At 39.9% G+C, this 19,729-nt stretch overlaps 2 long non-coding RNA genes across 2 annotated transcripts; both read right to left on the bottom strand.

The window, feature by feature from the left end:
* Positions 1 to 351: 351 nt before the first annotated feature.
* LOC143367082 (uncharacterized) lies at positions 352 to 5,315 on the bottom strand. Its single transcript, XR_013084939.1, has 3 exons — positions 5,246 to 5,315; positions 715 to 763; positions 352 to 642 (listed from the first exon to the last, which is right to left on the bottom strand). It is a non-coding gene; the product is annotated as an uncharacterized LOC143367082 (long non-coding RNA).
* Positions 5,316 to 18,356: 13,041 nt separating this feature from the next.
* LOC143366866 (uncharacterized) lies at positions 18,357 to 19,436 on the bottom strand. The gene is made up of 2 exons (XR_013084838.1): positions 19,202 to 19,436; positions 18,357 to 18,942 (listed from the first exon to the last, which is right to left on the bottom strand). It is a non-coding gene; the product is annotated as an uncharacterized LOC143366866 (long non-coding RNA).
* Between the last annotated feature and the right edge of the window lie 293 nt (positions 19,437 to 19,729).

Consider the following 19,729-nt stretch of genomic DNA (forward strand, 5'->3'; position numbering starts at 1 on the left):
TTCATATAAATTTTATTTGCGTCATAATTTACTGTATGGATGATGTTCGTGTCGTCAGCCACCCTTATTGGAGGGTAAATTACCCGCAATCGTTTAAATACGTATTTGAGAGACTTGAAAAGTGTCCCTGATAACCAGATCAGGCAGCAGGATCTGCCGGCAGCTGCGATGCAGCCTACGTCCGCATTCAGCTACGGTTCTGCCGGCAGGGTCTGCTTGTCAGGGTCTGCCGGCAGATCGACGACAGATCGACGGCAGGTCCTGCTGCTCGCCTGACACATCCAACAGCGCCATCTGAAGGCCACAATTGCCAAAGAATTTCCTACGCGTGACGTCACATGGACCAACGTGCATCCCTACCCCACATGACCAACAAGCAGATTCTACAGCTTATTAAATAATTAATTCTACTTATTTCAAAAAGTATTTATTCTTTCTTTAATAATATACAGGATCAGTGATTACAATTGTTACAAAATAATATAAGCGCATATAAATCCAAAGAGGGACTTTCAACATTTACATTTACAAATCCACGTCCCGTAACCACTGGTACCTAGTAGGGGCGATATCAGGAAATTTCATTCAGTATTTTCGACTTCTTTTTTGTGTAGAATCACCATGTTCCGCGTTGTGTTAGCGCTGAAAACAAATACAATATTAGCATAAAATTAAACGTAACGTATGAATAAACAGAATACATGCGATACTTACTTCAGCTCCATCTCCACACAGTACACAGTCTAGGCGATCATGCATGCTCCTGCGAACATTAAAATTTATAAGAAAATATGTCTTAAATTATTATCTAGTAAACAAGACGCTAAACATTCGCACTTCGCGCATAACCCTACTTTTCTATCTTGCAGATTGTTCCGTCTTACGGGAACAAAGGGGGGCTCAGAGCGAGGCAGAAATGCAGCGACCCTTATTCCTAGGCAATTGCTTACCGTCGAAGTCTTGGGGAGCATTTGCCTGCCAGATGTTTAATAGGTGGCAATTCGGCATCGTGCTATTTTTTTGGACACTTCGACCGTCCTCGCTCTGGGAAAATCCGTTGATTGCTCTGTCAGCGGGTGGTGTACGGTAACTTCAAAACGGTACATACCGTCGACCACCGCTGACTCGCGGGACAATACGATCATAAACCGCGACCCCGGCGAGAGGCTCCGGCCGATCAACCCAGCGAGGTTTGTTAGCCAGATGTCCGGTTTTCCCTGCGCTACGTCACGAAGAAGGAGAGGATTCCTCCTCCATCACCGAAATCTTGGAAGGAAGGTTCCTCCTCTTCAAGCAAGGCTGAGCCAATCAGGCATTTTGGCGCCTCCCAAAAATCAGATGTCTTGTCCACCTTTGACATCGAAAAGGTGGACAAGACCAGAAGTCAACGAGCTCGGGAACAGTACGGTTCGGTGTTTTTGATGAGGTCAGCATTCGGACACATCAGCACAAGTAGAGCTAACTTCTCAGATCATCGTTCAGATCAGAATCGACACGTAATAATTTAAACAGTCACCCAATATTAATTTGGCGGGTGATACATCGTCCGGCTTATACGCGTACCAACCGGTGAATCGAGCCTTACAACCTCGAAAGCAAAATTCTATAATTTTCACGCGTGTGCCGTGCGAACATTTTGGTCCTTCGAGCCGGATCCACGACCGTGGAAGTGCAGTGTGCAAAGACTTCTAAACTTCCTTCAAGTGTATTCCGAAATTCTACCACGGGCAGGAGAATTAATTCGAAACGGAAAGACGTCAACATCGTGGAAGCTGAACAGCCAGCCTTGAGGTGGACAACGCATTCGTCAACGGCGTCATCCGGTCCAGAGACGACTCCACCAGCACAAGGACTTTGGTTACGGTAAGCTCGTTATTGAGGAATTACCATTTAGTTAAGCACACGTGATCTATCCTTCCGTTAATTCCTATCGTATCCATTCCACTTCGCCTAAAATGTCGCAAGAAGACATCAACGCGCGTATTAACGATTTGAAGATGAAACGGCGATCGTTCAAATCGCAAATCACTCACTTCAACAAGTACCTCGATTCGTATCAAGATTGTGAGAAGAATCGTGTCAAGCTTCGCGAACGCATCGAACGGCTTCGTAATCAGTTCGGAACCTTCAATGGCATTCAAGACGAACTGGCCCTCATTGAAGACTTCGATCAAGCGGAAGCCGAACGTGAGGAAATAACAGAACAGTTTGACGACACATTGGCGACAGCAGTAGTCTTAATGAATAGTTTTGTAGCGTCCGTAAATCTTATTCCGCCACCGAACATCGAAAACGTATCACGAGATTCGCCCGCGCCGTCAGCCGCATCATCGTTTCCACTTTCGGTGAAATTACCCAAGATCGACCTCCAAAAGTTCGACGGTCGAATCGAAAAATGGGTCACGTTCAGGGATGGTTTCAAAACGACGATCCATGCAATACCCGGTCTCAGCAACATTCAAAAGCTGAATTATTTACGCGCTTCACTGTCCGGGAAGGCAGAATCTGCGATCGAGGCTTACACCATCACCGACGATAACTATGAGGCTGCATGGGATCACCTCTTAGAAATCTATGACAACAAACGCGCTCTCGTTTTGCGTCACGCCTCGCTTCTCGTCGACACACCCGCAATGCCAAACGATTCATCGGAATCGAACCGTGATTTGGCCAATCACATGCAGCTGCACATTCGGTCGCTGCAAGCACTCGGGAGATCGTGGGAGGACATCGCGAACGATCTTTTACTTAGTATCGCTGTGTCCAGTATGGCGGAGGACGCTCGAAAGGCATGGGAACGGACATTATCAGACATGGAGGTTCCGAAGATTGCGACCGTGTTTAAACATTTGCACATCGCCGCGCATCAGTGCGAAGAATACTCCACATCGCGCGGGAATGCAGGTCGGGACTTACCAGATGAACACCGGACGGATTCAGTAGCACAACGCCGAAACGATACGTCAAACACCCATCGCGCGAAACCCGCTAGAGCACCGAAGTCGCCGCCATCTCCGCGGAAGACGCGACAAACATTTGCCACAAACCGATACCCGAATTGCAAGATTTGTCACGCGGATTCTCACGCCGCGTATCAATGTACACAATTTCTCGAATTGTCGATCGAAAAACGCATCGAAGCCGCGCGTAAGGCAAGACTTTGCATGAATTGTTTACGTTCGGATCACAAAACCGATGAGTGTCAGGCCGGAAAATGTCGCGTATGCAATAAGACACACAACACTAGGCTTCATTTAGACGCACAAAATGAATCCTGACTAGAGTCTTATCCTGCAAAGATCACAGCTAGGATGGATCATCGGGGGGAGCGTGTTGTCAACGTCGCCGCGCATACAACGCAAAACGTTTGCAACCAGCGTCAATTTCGATCTTTCGAAATTTTGGGACATCCAAGAAGGGCCACAGCAGCGATACCTATCATCCGAGGAACGCGACTGCGAAGATCACTTCACCGCCCACGTCCAACGGGACGAATCAGGACGCTATCTCGTCGCGCTACCGTTTAACCAGAAGAAGCATTCATCGCGGCGTTAAAACGGCTAATCGCCCGTCGAGGGATGTGCCGTAACATGTATTCGGACAACGGTTCGAATTTCATCGGCGCAAATAATGAATTGCGCGAAATTCACGAAGACCTCCTGAAAAACGAAAGGGTACAACATTTCCTGGCGGACAAAGGAATATCGTGGCACTTCATGCCAGCTCTATCGCCTCATTTTGGCGGACTTTGGGAGGCTGCGGTAAAATCTTTCAAGCACCATGTAAAACGCGTTGTTGGTGAAGAACTGTTCACGTTCGAACAGTTCAATACGTTCGTTATTGAAGTCGAGGCGATTTTAAACTCTCGTCCTCTAACACCTCTTTCCTGTGATTCCAATGATCCTATAGCCTTAACCCCTGGTCACTTCTTAATTGGTAATTCTTTAACGAGTCTACCGGAGACCGATTTCAAGGCAACAGCGACCAACCGGTTGTCAAATTGGCAACACATCCAGAAGGTGAAACAGGACTTCTGGTCCAGGTGGCATAAGGAATATATCAACCACTTGAACGTGCGCCATAAGTGGACTAAGGGTTCCCATACGATCAAGGAAGGCACCATCGTGGTCATTAGGGATGACCAGCTTCCACCCCTACAGTGGCATCTCGGCTGTATCGAGAAGGTTCATCCCGGGAAAGACGACATCGTACGGACTGTTACCGTTCGGACATTCCGCGGTGTTTACCGTCGCAACGTGAAGCAACTCGCGCCGCTTCCGGTCCACAACGAAACAGAACTCGTCGCATAAACAAAGACTTTTAATTTAATAAGCATCGTAGCTTTAAGTATCATATTTTCATCCAATTATGGTATATGTATTTGATCGACGGGTCTCTCAACGGGGGGAGCATGTTCCGTCTTACGGGAACAAAGGGGGGCTCAGAGCGAGGCAGAAATGCAGCGACCCTTATTCCTAGGCAATTGCTTACCGTCGAAGTCTTGGGGAGCATTTGCCTGCCAGATGTTTAATAGGTGGCAATTCGGCATCGTGCTATTTTTTTGGACACTTCGACCGTCCTCGCTCTGGGAAAATCCGTTGATTGCTCTGTCAGCGGGTGGTGTACGGTAACTTCAAAACGGTACATACCGTCGACCACCGCTGACTCGCGGGACAATACGATCATAAACCGCGACCCCGGCGAGAGGCTCCGGCCGATCAACCCAGCGAGGTTTGTTAGCCAGATGTCCGGTTTTCCCTGCGCTACGTCACGAAGAAGGAGAGGATTCCTCCTCCATCACCGAAATCTTGGAAGGAAGGTTCCTCCTCTTCAAGCAAGGCTGAGCCAATCAGGCATTTTGGCGCCTCCCAAAAATCAGATGTCTTGTCCACCTTTGACATCGAAAAGGTGGACAAGACCAGAAGTCAACGAGCTCGGGAACAGTACGGTTCGGTGTTTTTGATGAGGTCAGCATTCGGACACATCAGCACAAGTAGAGCTAACTTCTCAGATCATCGTTCAGATCAGAATCGACACGTAATAATTTAAACAGTCACCCAATATTAATTTGGCGGGTGATACATCGTCCGGCTTATACGCGTACCAACCGGTGAATCGAGCCTTACAACCTCGAAAGCAAAATTCTATAATTTTCACGCGTGTGCCGTGCGAACACAGATAATGCGAATCTTGATTTCCGCGACGTAGATAATTAGAAAGTATTCAATTCCATAATTACGTTTACCTTCTGGATACGACGAGATGCTTTGTCTGGATATTGATGGATGAAATTACTTGGAATATTCTTCGATTATGCCGGCACTGACTGCCACCGCCAGTGACTGCCACCTCAGACCTCGAAAACTGGAAGTGGCACCCGTTGCCCGTTGTGCTTGAAGACGTACGCTCAAAGAATATTCTAAGTAATCTCATCCATCAATATCCAAACAAATCATCTCGGCGTATCCAGAAGGCAAACGTAATTATGGAATTGAATAATTTCTAATTATCTACGTCGCGGAAATCAAGATTCGCATTATCTGCAAGATAGAAAAGTAGGGTTATGCGCGAAGTGCGAATGTTTAGCGTCTTGTTTACTAGATAATAATTTAAGACATATTTTCTTATAAATTTTAATGTTCGCAGGAGCATGTATAATCGCCTAGACTGTGTACTGTGTGGAGATGGAGCTGAAGTAAGTATCGCATGTATTCTGTTTATTCATACGTTACGTTTAATTTTATGCTAATATTGTATTTGTTTTCAGCGCTAACACAACGCGGAACATGGTGATTCTGCACAAAAAAGAAGTCGAAAATACTGAATGAAATTTCCTGATACCGCCCCTACTAGGTACCAGTGGTTACGGGACGTGGATTTGTAAATGTAAATGTTGAAAGTCCCTCTTTGGATTTATATGCGCTTATATTATTTTGTAACAATTGTAATCACTGATCCTGTATATTATTAAAGAAAGAATAAATACTTTTTGAAATAAGTAGAATTAATTATTTAATAAGCTGTAGAATCTGCTTGTTGGTCATGTGGGGTAGGGATGCACGTTGGTCCATGTGACGTCACGCGTAGGAAATTCTTTGGCAATTGTGGCCTTCAGATGGCGCTGTTGGATGTGTCAGGCGAGCAGCAGGACCTGCCGTCGATCTGCCGTCGATCTGCCGGCAGACCCTGACAAGCAGACCCTGCCGGCAGAACCGTAGCTGAATGCGGACGTAGGCTGCATCGCAGCTGCCGGCAGATCCTGCGCTCTCCTGGCAGACCCTGCTGTCAATCTGCCGGCAGACTGCAGGCAGATGGCTATCAGGGGTCAAAAATGTCATAAAAAAAACTTAAAAAACCATAGACACAAATTATTTTATGATGACACATCAGTGGCCTCCCATTGCTACTTACAATGAGGGGTGAACAACCCCTAGTTAGTCAGCTACGTCGGGCTTATATAAGATATTTAAAAGGCGCGTAAGCTTTGAACGAATACAAAGGAAATTCAGGTAAATAGTACTTTATAAAGATGGAGCTCTAAATTGTCATTATAATTACAAATATCCTCAATGGGAGTTCAATAAGTTAATATTAAAATATTGGAAAAATTAAAAAAAAGTTGTGGAAACAAAGTGCCAATGAATTGGCAGCGGTTTTCTTTCGTACGGAACATATATATTCAGCTGCATTTGATTTGAATTTTTTTCCCACGCTATTGTTATAACGCTAAAAATAGCACTTATATCGAGATACGCGATATTTTTTGCAAGATTGCAGTACGTTGTTTCTCGAAAATTGGTTTGTTCTTCAGTCACATCCGAGTGCTTCACGTGTTCACAGAATTTGTAACTACAGTTTTCGCGATTAAAAATGATTATTAATCCGCTGAACGTGATCAATTTATTATTAGTAACATTTCAAAGTATGTACTTGATGGAAACTCCTATAACAAGGGGGGAAGTACAATTAAAAGAATCTATACAAAAGATGTTGCTTGATAGCATATTTGAATTTAATTTAGTCGAAGTTTCGGAAAAGTTTTCATTGGACTTTATGGATCAGTTTAAAGAGTGTGAAGTTGAAGCTGTTGATGAAAATGATAATGATGAAAATTGGTCTGACGAAACATATACAGGAGTTTGTTCTCAACGTGATAAAGATGTTGATGTTGACTATAAGCGGAGAGCAGTTGCATTTTGGAATGGCGGAGGAAAAAAGCGTAAGCTTAATACAGTTTAACATAATTTTAAATATGTTTCTTCTGAACGACAATTACGGCGATGGGCTCATCAAATTAAAACAGCAGGAACCAAACGAGAAAGATTAGCACAAATTTCCGAGTATGTAATACAAAATTTGAGGGAAGCTATTCATGCCGGTTATATTTTACATGACAGAGATATTCGACGATGGGCTTTGAAGGCATATAAGGAGCAGGGTAATGATAACATGATTTTTAAAGCTTCTAGAAAATGGGTAAATAATTTTAAAAAAAGCTCATCGCATTGTTTCAGGGAAAATAACCAAATTTGTTACACGAGCAACAATAGAAGACGATGAAGTATTAAAAGTCAGAGCTACAGACTTTGTTAAGGAAGTAAAGCCTTTGAGTGTCAGAATCGGACCTGACAGTATATATATAATTCAGACCAGAGTGTATTTCAGTTAGAAATACATTCTGGACGAACCTTAACAGTGCAAGGCACAAAAAAAGTAGAATGTGTTGTACAATCTGTATTTTCAACGACACATAGCTATACAATACAACCAACAATAACTGCGGGTGGAAGATTGTTGTCGCCCCTCTTTATGGTCTTGCAAGAAGCAAATGGAGAATTTGGATTAATAGTTCAAAAAACATTATTTAAGCCAATGAACGTGTACGTGACGGCATCAAAATCTGGAAAACTCACATCTCGTAATGTATATTTTGAAATTATCTTAATTAAAGATAATTTTTATTGATAATTGAAAATTAACTATACATATATGTGTAGTTACGACGGATTTTAATTTAATATTGCAGCTCATTTCAAAACCTGGTTGGAAGAAGTCTCTTGGAGTGGGCACTGTGAACAAGATGTACGTGATGCGACACCAGTGGGCAAAGAAATTATAAATAAGGGGGTAGACACGGGTAATGCAGTTCGCTGTATACCGACACAATCTGGCCCGAAACATGGGTTTGGGGGCATACGTTGTTTGTCCTTATATGAGCGAATTTTGGGCTGGGCGAGGTCTCATTCGAAAGATGAAGGTTCAATGCAGCCCGCTCTCGCCATGGTTCGACGAGATTGTGTTGATATCTAATAATCTGAGTGTTCAAAGTAAAGGAAAAGTCGACAAAATATAACCGCAGAATCCAAGCATTTTTAGGTCACTAAAAGAGTTTTGTGACTCAAACGGTGAGCAGAGCGCTCCGCATTGAATCTTCTTCTTTCGAATGAGACTTCTCCCAGGCCAAAATCTGCTCATATAAGAACGAAAAACGAAAAATCGTGACTGCATTCCCAAATCAGAGTTCCGCCATATTGGCGATAATACAGAGCAAGTCACGTGACAAATTTAGTTGAGGTAGTAGATACGAGATGGCGCCTACTCGGGAGGACTGCCAACGTGGATTCATAGCAAAACTGAAGCGATAGCTGGATATACGAGCCACAATAAAAGCATGATGGAGTCAATGTATGCATTTTCGTACGATTAGAGGTTAGGTTATATGCATTTTAGGCATACATTGACTACGAACTGCTGGGAAATGTATACATTTACTAAATTAACGCTTCTACAGTAACACATACATCACTTAAAATCGCTGTCGTATTTATGTTATAATTATATGGCCACATTATTGGAAATAAAAAAAGGGAGATTGAAACTTTTTTACTTATACTGGAAGTATTGATTTACTGATATCATATTTTCAGAATATGGATGTTACAGTAATTATTTGAAATTTTGCTCATACTATTATTATTTTTTATTCTTCCGACTATTGTATAGAACATATAATAAGAATAAGTCTTCAAATCAGTCAACATTTGACTCCCTGACCTTTTTTGTAAACCTTTACGGTCCTATCTCCTAAGTTAAATAGTCCTTAGATAATATTTAAAATGCAGACAGGATTAAAAAAAAATAAAATAACATAAAATAATAGATGTGACTTATTCTAATTTCACTCAGCAAATACCTATATATTGAAAATAGGAAAACATTTTTGTTTAGAGCGTGAAGTTTAAATTACAACACAATCGGCTGGTGAAATCCAGGGCACAGTGTAAAGGAATTTCAGCAGAAAGAAAAGAAAATTCGACATTGTATCACGTTTGCTCTCATTATGATTAGGAAAATGTTATGAATATTTGAAAAAAAATGTTTATGCAGAAAAAACTAAAAGTAAAAAAGTTAAACCCTTATTGATATTGAAAAATTGTTGTGTATCTGCAGGGTTGCCAGCAACATTATGCAGGACCACTTATTTAGCGGAGAGGAACACCCACAGGAGTGGTGGTAATGTGTGCGTCAGCAACGTCTTCACGCATACGTTACCACCACTCCTGTAGGTGTTCCCCTTCCGCTAAGTAAGTGGTTTTGCATAATGTTGCTGGCAACGCTGTGTATCTGTGTTAGCAGACCGAGGCGCTGGCTTTATTTCTCGGCTGCTATGACCCCCGTTCTATCCTTCTCTTTTACGACCCATCGGCAGCGACAAAGTAACCGCGAGCCATCGCGAGTATTGGAGAATACTGTTCGCTGAATACCTATACCTACTTACGTCGTACAAATTAAATTTCGAACCGAAGTTCGATGCGACAGAATTTACTGTATACGTGTAACACTCTCTCCTTTTTAATCTTTTATTACTTACGAATTACCATTTAGGATTTTGGTGAAACTGGTATATGTTGTAGTCTTTAGTGATATATAAACGTATGTCATAGGTTTTTAAAAATTTTCACAATTGTGGAAATTTACTTTTTTTTCATTAAATTATAACTGTTGAACTAAGAAACAGATAAGAATGAGATTTTGGGTGCTTACAGTGGGGAAATAAGAGTACCGAAATAACAATTACGACACTTAAAAAAAAAACAAATTTTAGACCATTTATTTTGCAATTGTTCTCAACAAATGCAATTTTATACTACCAGGACACTATTAAAAATTTAAAAAAATGAGGATATAGGGCTACTTGTGCTCTTTGCGGACACATTTTTAGAGACGTGGAGACTTTAAAATTGGTCGCATGCAAATTAATTGAATGTGACGCTGCGTCGCTCAGCACCGGCTCGTGTGACTGAGCCGTGCGTACTACAATATGGAACTATCTATTTCTTTACTTCCTAACCTTGCGTGGCCTTGAAAGTCATTGTATACCATATGGTTGAATTTGTCGAGCCGGTGCTGGGCGACACAGCGTCACATTCAATTAATTTTCATTTGGCCAATGTTAAAGTGTCCGTATTTCTGAAAACGGGTCCGTAAAAGGGACAAATAGGACTATACCCGTATTTTTTCAAATTGTTAAATAGTGCCCGCTATTAAATCATGGCATTTGTTTAGAACAATTGCAAAATTTGTTTTTTTTTCGTGAAATAATTTTTATTAGGTACTCTTACGTCTTCATTGTAAGTACCCAAAGGCTCATTTTGATCAGTTTGTTAGTTCAACAGTCATAATTTTTTGAAAAAAGTTAACATTATATTTCAAAGAGCTGTAAGATCCACAATTTTTTACATTTTGTAAAATCCGCCGAGATGTGCTTATATATCCGTAAAGACTACAGCATATCCAAATTTCATCTAAATCTGAAATGTTACTCCGAAAAGTATCCGATTTCACATGGAATGACCCATGCATTTCACTGGCCTCAGAAGTATCATTTCAACTACCACAAATGCAGGGTGGAGGAGGTACCCCTTCCATGACGCCGACCGGACTACTGAAAATGCGCAGGCTGAATGCGCGTGATTATTATATGGTTGGCTCCTCAAAGTGACAGAAAATATAACCTATGTATATGCTATATGACAATAAATGTTTAGGGGCTATTTCGTTATTTTACACTACATTTGTGAACCTTTTATCATGCTTCCAAAACATTATTACGCCGCAACAGTATCTTTAGGAAATCGGGTATAGCGTATAGGTTATATGTTCTGTCCCTTTGAGGAGCCAACCATATAATAATCACGCGCATCCAGCCTGCGCATTTTCACTAGTCCAATTCAACATCCAACAAATTTTGTATATAATGTTTGTTCATAACTGCTTTTTGCATATGACGTGTAATAAGTGTATTTGATATTGTTTCGGTACTTTGCTAATAAAAAAATGTCTAAACTAACAAACTTCATTTTCTGGGGACATCTCCTCATCTATTTTTCCTTTTCACTTATAATTCCTTACTGCTAACGTAGAATATTGTAGCATAAGCACATTTTAAGTAATTAAAATGTACAATGAATTTTCTACGTTTGCAGTACCAGCCGACTATCCGTTTAAATTTTTATAAGTACAACGCAACAGCTGAGAATTTCTTTCCTTATTCAGAATAAAATACGGAAATAGCAAACAGCTCTCTCTCGCGTGCACCAGGCAGCGGCGTATCTATGGGTAATACCATTTCAGTGAAGAAAAAACCTGCTGTAATACCGACCTGCCAAATCGGCCAGGTTACGTGACGTGTCTACCCCCTTAAATCCCATGCCTGCTCTAAAACATATCCAAAATTCAAAGCAAACGGAGGCGGACACCTGGGAACCTCTCCTTGTTAGTGCCGAGATTTTATGTTCAATTTACGATTTAGTATCGTACCTTTATGCTATATCTTTAATATTAATTATGCCTCAGTTATACTATTCTAAACCGAAATCAAAAACGATTTTCTTAATTACCGAACTAGCGTAGAAACCGAAATCAAAAACGATATTTTTTATTACCGACTTAGCGTCGAAACCGGGACCAAAACGATATTCCTTATTACCGACTTAGGGTCAAAATAGAAATCGAAAGTATATTCCTTATTACCGACCGATGCGTCGTTACCACAGACGAGGTATTGAATAGACCTATCACCTTATGGGACTTCGTGTCGCCACCCAATCTGTGTTACCGACCCATAATTTGAGGACTGAATTTAGCGACCTCTGTTCATGAACAGCGGCCAACTCAAGAACTACTCTGAAATGTGTTGAAATACTTAAATATGTGTGCGTGCTTGTATACGTGTGACTTGCTTAGAGTCAGAGTTTAACATAGAGGGCGAGCTTTCGCTAAGCTATGCTTTGGCTCGGTTTGTCAACGACTCACGCCGGATTTCTTTCTGAAAACCTATTTCGGGGATCAGGAGCCTATATAGCGCTGAAATATGGCACTTTTTGAGAGCTTATACAAGCTATAAATTGCAAGATGAAATTGATTGTTAGTATTTTTCGTGTAGTGGAACATTTAATTAATATTTTCACATGTCGTACACGGAAAAATATTAAAAATTGACGCTGCTACTGACATTCCCGCAAATTTCTGCACTTCGCGCGTGTCTAATTAGACGGTGCCCATCCTACGACACGTAAAAGTCATTGAAAATTATGAATTTAAACGTTTTTGTAAAATTTATATTCGTAGTCTTTTGGACCCGAGGCCCCTAAATCCCTACGTGTCGTTACAAATTGATTGGCTCTGTCCTTATTAACTACTGAAAATTAACTATTTAAAAATTATAAAAAAAAACATCTACGACGTAAATACACGAGCGTAGGTAGCGCTTACGTTAAGATCTGGGTACACATATCAGTTTCGTGTCAGTCATGGGCGTCCGGAGCGGGGTGCAAAAGGGGTAGTTGTCCCCCTTGACTTTTGAGAAAAAAATCGCCTATTTTTAAGAACTTGTCTCTATTAAGTTTATACTAAAAAAGTAAATAATTCGAAATTTAGAATTCTAAAATTCTGGAAGTGAATAATATTAAATCCGACAATTGCGGATTTAAATTTTTAATTAAATTGGCAATACAAAATGAGTTCAAAAAAGCAAGCGGGCTACTTGTTTTTTCATTACTATAATTTTCACCACCGTCATTTCAAAGTTACCCCACCCCGTGGAAAAAAGTCTACAGACGCCCGTGATGTCAGTTCACGTAGAATTCAAGTACTGTTCATTACTTTCCTCAATTACTTTACTCCAAGTACTTTCTATTACAGTCATTAAAAATAATCAGAATTATATCATGTTTGGTGTTATTTTTATCAGAAAAACACTAGTAATCCATTAGTGATACGTCTATGAAATTGGCATAGTTATTACTGAATGGCCTATTGCTGACTTTGTCCTTATGCCACTAGTCTAGCGTTTATGACCTCCGAGCCGCGTCGTTCGAAAGCTTTTACCTAAGAACCCATCAGGGTCGTAAAAAAAGGTACGCGTTACCGTTCAACCGATTTCAAGAGAAAGGTCAGAATATCGTAGCCATCCAATTTTAACTTTCTGAATATGAATACAGATCCTACACTGAAGGAATCCGATCGCGTCCGAGTTTTGCCGAGCCGATCTGAAATCAAATTGCCCGCTCATGGCGGCTATGCTTGCAGCCCGAAACGAGTCTCGGGATCCTGAAAACTTCGGGTTCTCGAGCAATACGAAAGTAACGGGATTCCGCCCGATCTTGCCCGAAAGTTTCCGGCCCGTCCCGAGCCCGAAACGTCGGGTACCCGCACACCCCTGGCTGTCAGCGTCCGCTGGACAGCGGTGAGCCCCGAGCTTCGAAAATTTTCGGATGGTCTCTTTCAAATGAACGTGGCAAAGAGCTATTGGGAATTTCCCGGCCCAGGTAAGCGAGCCGCGCGCTCCGCTTTTATGATCGGTTTACCACTCATACCACAGATCACTGTATTGAGGTTTGCAAACAATGTCGACTGGTCTCGTACCCGTCTCAATTTCAAAATTTTCAGCTAAGACAGGGTTGACCGCGGCACTATACCCTTGTACGGAGAGATTTTTCGCCACCAGCGTGTAAAAGTCACAATACTGGCGCATCGTTCCAAAAAATGGAAAATCATAATTAAAGCCGACTTCAAAAAAATATGAAATGCGCTAAAAAGTAAAAAGTAATTTTGTTCCTTATTTAATCTACGACACTTAATTTTTTTATATCGGCGCCTCATCATTTGCACTGTGTAAATCTGGCGCCGATTTAAAAAAATTGAGTTTCGTAGGTTAAATTTTGATTTATAATAATTTTTTGCCCATCCTGGTAATTTTGAGGTACATATAACTTGCAGCGACAAAGTTTTTCCTTAATATACAAGGAAGATTTTCACCAATTTTCACACTGATTAATAAATAATTGTAGATGATATGACGATATATATAAATCTCTTCGCGCTGCCAACAGTCAACAGTCGCGTATAATGCGCTATTTAGCAGTTTTATCACTCGCGGTGACAGTTGGCGCCGTGCGAGAAATATATATATCGTCATATCTTCTACCATTATTTATTCATCAGTTGAAAAATTGGTGAAAATCTTCCTTGTATATTAAGGAAAAACTTTGTCGCTGCAAGTTATATGTACCTCAAAATTGCCTCGATACTTTTTAACGGCGAACGTTGAAAAACATGGATTATGTCCAGTATTACTTTTTAATTAAATATTATTACATTTTTTAACATAAGGGTTTTGTGCATACATTTTACGGCTCCGCTAGAGTTTTCTGAGTTTTATGTTTGAAATCTCATAACGATCCGTTAATATTTACTCAAGTTATCGCAATTTATGTTTAAAGAAATAATGATTTTAGTCGAATAAATTTTGTTTGTTTATAATTTTTGTCTCGAATACTAATAATTCGATAAAAATACTGTAAATAGAAAAAATGTGTGCCGTGACGAGCTTTACAACACTATATTTTTTAAAATCCAGTTTAACAAAACTTAATTTTCCAATCTTTCTTAGCGTTTGGACAATAATTTTTCCCAATTTCGAGCGCTAGTCTCCTTATTGTATCCGAGCCCTCAATTGTTCTAATAGCTATGGAGGAGAATGAATTCCTTTTTAAAAAAATATGCATGGAATATTTTTGGCTACTCTACAGACTTGCAAAATTGCAGCAAAATCGGGGTGTATGGGTTCGATATGTTCCTTTTAAATAATATAGTACAGTAGAAGGATATTATTATTATTATTTTTATTGTTAAATGTCTGTATTATATCGTATAGAGCATCATTAAGGTATGCGGAAACACATGATACATGAGTGGGGTTCAGCAACAGGTGCTCTTAAAAAACATTAAAGTCCTGTTTTTACAAATTACGTTATTGCAAGGGAATGGAATTTGTTTTGCGTTAAATAAACCGGAATAGGACAGCAAGGTTAAAAGACGAATGTGATATCGTTTTATTTTTTTCCCCCGTTCTCTTCTGTTGAACGGAATATGTTCATAAGACGATTTTTAAATTGTTACTTTAACAGAGACATTTGTAAATCGCGGGCTTTGACTCTCAAAACATAACCTAGTTTTACTCGTGCTTAATTCTAGTTCCTACCACGCGTAGCGTTACAATCTGTTTTGAGACTTCACCGGTAACGTTGCATGCGACACTAAAATGGTAAGGGGGTCCTAGGACCCCCCAAACCGGCGACACAAAAATACATTGCTTGATAGGTCTATTCTATACCTCGTCTGTGGTCGTTACGTAATTACCTTTAGTTCTATTAATTTTTCGTCAAGATCACAGGACTACGTGTAGTATTATATGTTCATTCTTTACCTCGTGTCAAACCCCTTTGAATAAACTATTTTGTTATTTACTGTTAAAGGCAGGACTCTGGTATCTTGAAATTCATTTCTTTATCGCACGCCAGCCGAACCAAATTCCACAATTCCTCGGGTAACCGCTCCATTCGTGGAATCTCCTATATTTAACGGCAACGCCACGTTAGAGAACGTTACAGTATCCATTCTCACAATCGTTTGAAACGGTTTAGCTCTTTGAATGAGAATTCGTTCGTAATCGTTCAACACTGCTATTTCTGGAACTGAACGTACATCAAGCTTATTTAAAATACATTTTGGTGGTACGGAATCGTTGCGAATTTTATCGTGACAATATCGGCAAATAAAATGCATATCACCAACTTTGTATGCAATATGATTTAACAATGTTTGCATTACATTTCCCTTATATGTTCTCTTAGAAATATGAAGCTTACGAACATCTCTTTGAAAATAGAGTTTCTCGCATTAAACGCACGGGATGCGTGGTGTGTCCATACACCGCTTTGTGAAAGCTCTAAATGCTAAATAATATCGTGATGTGATCTCTTCTTCGTTCAAGCTTATTTCAGTATTATTTTTGTATAACGCTTCAGCTTTTTTATGCGCTTCCAGTGTTATTCGTCTAAGTGTTTTGTCTAAATTATGTAGGTTTTTATAAACGCTCGCTATTCTGTATATCATTCTCTTCAAATTTCGTAAATCCGGAAAGTGAGGTGCCAAAATCTCAATGGCTAAAAAAATGGACTTACATAGTTTAGGGTTTATGCCATACTTTTATCTTCTTCGATTGCAATACTAGTAGAACGTTTATAGCTTTCCCTTCCGAATTCAGTATGATTGATTTAGAATCGCTGAAAGTATTGTACGAACTTTCCGCAAAATAAGATTCTGAAGAAGATGTATGTTCGGAATGTCCACACAAAGCATTAATCCTGTTATCAACTTCTAAACATTCTGCTGCGCCTAATATGAAAACATCATTTTATTATACGCTCAGCTTCCAATCTACTTGCTTCTCCGGCCGGCATGCTAATAATTTTTTAAAGTTTTCTAATATAATTTCTTTGTTATTTTTGGTTGCTATATTGTTATTTGTTACAGCAATATAACGATACGTTTTTATTATTTTCAGAGCAACACGACGTTTTGGTACTTTATTATAATCATCTATTTTAGGAGAAGGTTGCCTATTTTGGACCACTTTTTAATTTTTCTCTCCTACACGGGCATAACACATTGCAGGAAGTAAACAGAAACGGGAAAATGATCTACATTTCATGTAGATTTTATCATGTATTTAGTGTATTAATAAAATAATTGATTAAAATAATATATCAAAAAAACTAAACTAATGACTTCGGTCCATTTCAGGCAACTGGTTTCGTAAGTTGGACCACCGGTTTCTTATGTTGGACAATCTAAAAAACACTGGTCAGGGCATTGAATAAAAATAGAAACAGGAAGAAACAAGTATCTTACGGTGCACGTAGTACAATAGTACGCTGTTTTGGTGGGTTTCACATTTGCACAACGTGTATGAACCCAGGTGCGAAATTGAAGACATCGTATCATGTCTTCTTCACTGTTTTTGCTACATAAGAAGCAATACCAGCTTTTATCTCTAACATTAATCTTTTTGTCTGTGGAGTGGGGTAATCGTTGCGTTTTCTTCATTCGTTTTTGTTGAGAGTGTCGAAGAGTCAGTCTGTAGGAGTCAGCAGTTAATAGAGCTGCCTTTCGTGCTCCCCGCTGGCTTCTTCGTGACAGCGTCGGCTGCGGATCAGGTGCTAGTTTTGGTAAAGGGGAAATCTGTAGTAAAGTCTTTTTGAAACACTTAGCAGATGGTTTAAAATTTTCATCTTTGCTGTCATCACTGTTTTCTGAGTCAGATTCTGTTTCCAAAGATATGGATGCTCCTCGAGTTTCAGTTACAGAAGAAGATGGCTGGGGAGTGTCAGTCGAAAGTAGTGCAGTAGCAGGAGCAAAGTAGTGTTCTTGAAAAATATGTCGATTAAATGGCCAAATTCCTGTAGCACGGAAAGCATTCTCAGCATTAGCAATAGTAGCTGCTTTTCCGTACGCATCAGTTAAGAGAGATGGAATGTTAATTTGCCTAATCTCATGGCCTTTATACCTGTTCAGGTACTTTTCTTGTGCTTGAATGAAATACGTTTGTAATGGACCGAAAAACGCTACGTCCAGAGGCTGCAAACGGTGGGTTGTATGTCCGGGTAACTGTAGCAATTCAATACCGTTTTCTGCTCCAAAAGTCAGAGCTTCTAGGTTTTTACTATGCGTGGTGTGCCCATCCAACAACAGAAGAATTTTTTTTATTTTTATTGCAATTTGTGTAATTCTTAAAATGTTTCAGCCATATTACAAACAGTTCAGTATTAATGTAGCCTGTATCTGATATTTTAATAATGCTTCCTGTAGGAGCACCAATCTCATATGCTTCGTTCCACTTTTTTGCCTTAAAAATTATCATTGGTGGTATGTAAACACCTGCAGCTCTTACTGCACAGACCATTGTGGTGTTTACCCCTCGTTCGCCACTTGCAACAACGCCTACTTGATGCTTCCTTTTTGTGTCCTTTTCTGCACAGTAGAAAACCCAGATTCATCTACGTTAAAAATCCTGTCTGGTGTAAGGTTAAATTTTGTAATACTGCTTTCTAATAAATCAAAAAAGTGTTGCACATTCTTTTTATTGAATCCTTTTACTCTTGCAAGTGAAGTAGCCTCTGGTTGTCGAATAGGTAGTCGAGGATTTCGCCGTATAAATGCGTAAAACCATTTTTTCCCTGCCATCTTTTTCTCCGTATTGAATGCATGGGGAAGGTTATATTTTTCCGCTCGATAAAATGCGAGTTTTCGCACATCTTTAATTGTTAATCCAAAAAAGCATTCTTCTAATGTTAGAATGTGGTCCGATAAAATCTTCTCCAGATTTAAAGAGAACGTGGGTGGCTTCCCCAGAGCCTCTATACCATTCGCATATGAGTTTCTTTTCGCGGAATGTCGCTTGAGTGTGGCTTTTGGCACTCCATACACCCTACTACACTCATTTAAACCATAATCACCGTTTTCGTAAGCTATAATGGCCTTTTGTAGTTCGTCTTCATTCCATTTCCCGTACTTTCGCCTTGTTGTCATTTTAAATATCTAAAAAAGGAAATACAAACTTAAAAAAAACTTCTTAGTATGCTTTTAACTATTCGCTACCATAACGTAGATGGTATCCTAGAATGGACCGGTCCAATTTAAGCAACTAGTGGTGGTCCAATATTAGGCAACTTGCAGGTTATATCAAAAAGATATGTTTTTATGGTTATACTTATACGAATATGGGAAAGTAAGGACATGAATTTGTAGCTAAGACAGCACACTTTAGACTAGTATTATTTAAAATTATGGTACTTACAAGATGTAGAAAGAAATCCACTTGAAATAGCACGAAAAATAATGATCGCGTACCGCGTATTTCTCTATTTCGACGACGCTGTACGACAAACAAATGAATAACCGTCTCGCTGCTCTCGTATGTGTCATCTCGACTTCCTAAATCAGTGTAGCTGAAAGAACCACTGCAAATATATTTGTTTATCGAGATTCACGAATGGTCCAATTAAGGAGCCGGTCCAATATAGGCTACTCTCCCCTACGTTTTTCATCAAAATATACATTCCGCTTTTTGGAGATAACTTCTTTATTTAGCTGATAATAATTTTGTTGTTTCACTTCTTTATTTGCGGCATAATGCACTTTTGCCTTTTTGATTATACCTTCTTTATTTGCGGCATAATGCATTTTTGCCTTTTTGATTATACCTTCTTTATTTGCGGCATACTGCACTTTTGCCTTTTTGATTATACCTTCTATATATAGTTCATAATAATTTTTTCGCTTTTCGCATTTCACATCTTTATTTGTGTTTTATTATACCTTCTTT

Source organism: Andrena cerasifolii, chromosome 3, assembly GCF_050908995.1.
Source record: "Andrena cerasifolii isolate SP2316 chromosome 3, iyAndCera1_principal, whole genome shotgun sequence".
Classification (NCBI taxonomy): domain Eukaryota; kingdom Metazoa; phylum Arthropoda; class Insecta; order Hymenoptera; family Andrenidae; genus Andrena; species Andrena cerasifolii.